This window comes from Bremia lactucae, linkage group LG5, assembly GCF_004359215.1.
Source record: "Bremia lactucae strain SF5 linkage group LG5, whole genome shotgun sequence".
NCBI lineage: Eukaryota > Oomycota > Peronosporomycetes > Peronosporales > Peronosporaceae > Bremia > Bremia lactucae.
The window spans coordinates 2,062,514-2,064,280 of NC_090614.1; positions in this window are offsets into that span (position 1 = coordinate 2,062,514).

Genomic DNA, 1,767 nt, shown 5'->3' on the forward strand with positions numbered 1-1,767 from the left:
ACAGGCGGAGACTGGTCGTTTATCGCGTCTTATATGGATCAAGCACGTCCTTATGCGCTTCCGCGTGCAAAATTTGACATGATAATTGACACTGGCCGGACGCTTGCGAAGACTCCACTGATGAAGATCATGGCATCGCTTTCTGGCAAAAGCCACGGCAATGAACACCTCGAAGAACTTTACAAGCAATTTGAGATCGGTCAGATCTCCAAGCTCCCTGGCGGAAATCTTCGCTTAAAGGTCAAGTCGAGGGACGCGTGCCTGCGCTTAGAGCGCACGAAAGTAAATATACTTGGTGGTGTCTACACTTTCAAGGAATTTGACATTCTCGGCGGACGGTACTTTATCGACATCTCCAATGTCGACTCGGACACGGAAACCGACGTTATCTTGCACCGCTTGTTCCTCATTGGATGCAAACCGGTTTATGACACGTTTCGCGAAGTGAACCTGGCGACTGGTATTACGTCCGCAACTTGGCGAGTGTATTTTTTGTCGTCCTCGTGCCCAAGCGCGCTGATGATAAATGGATCTGTTAGCGATCAAGTGTGATTCAACAACAAGCTGCACCCTGCACATGGCAAGAACACTCCGTTCCAGTCTGAGCATTTACCGTACGGCTATCACTCACTCCATGGAATCGATCTTGGTGCACCTGCAGACGTTTTTCTTCCGCCGAATGTTGTTCCTTAGACTGGCCATTTCCAACGACCGCAATCAACGAGTACCGCACAAGCTGCGGATGCAGCTGCGCAGCTGAAAAAAGTCTTGAGCTCAACCTCACTGCAACGAGCAGTCGAGCAAATCAAACAAAAGGAAGGTCAGCTTCAGCGTGGGGCTCAGCATGGACAGCAACTCGTTGTCAGTGATAGTACCACGCCTGTCAACACTACCGAGGCGTTGTTTATTTCGACTTACAGCGGCTCCAATGAAAGGATTACTCCGCCTAGTAGCCCAAAGAATGTATAGAAACCCCTCGTCCTCACTAATGGTCCGGATGACGGCTTCACTACCGTGTCAAACAAGAAGAAGCGCGCGCACAACGGTTTCGACTTCTCCAACATGACAGTGAAGGAAGAGACGCTTCCTCTGAATGGCATAGCCACAACCAACTACTTCTAAGCACTCCAAACGATGGAGGTAGCGTTTACGCCAAAGAACGTGACGGCTGACAAGAAATACGGTGTTCGCTACCAAGTGGTTCCAATTGACGTGAAGCGCCCAGACGTGGTAAAAACGTCGTCCGAGTCTGCTTTCTTCATCGAAAAGCACCACACTAAGATTAAGAAAGCATCAAAAGCGTCGACTATAAAGGAAGTGACCGAGGCGATGCTAGATGACGAGAACACCGCACTTCTCAGCACACTCCCAGACTGTCTGGTGAGAGTAGACAAGAAAGTCGACGGTGTGTGCAAGCTTCTCGAAAACGTAACGAATCCCGACAACATTATAAAAAAGTGGTAGAGTGTCCTCTAGCCTTTAGCAGCACAGATGCGCTAAAGATGGCTGATAGGGGAGACAAAATCTCTGGGATCGCACAGCTGCACGTGATAAACCGCGTGCTATGTGCACCGCAACCGACCGAAGACATAACATTCAGCACGAAATGAACAAGGTTTATGGGTAAGGCAGTCCCGTCGAAGCGCAAGGATATATTTAAAACGTGTGCGAAGTGGAGGACGTCGTCGGACTCGATCCGGAAGCTATCTCGTGCCACCATGACCATAGGTATTTTCGAGATCGCACTCCTGTCAATTGCGCCATTTC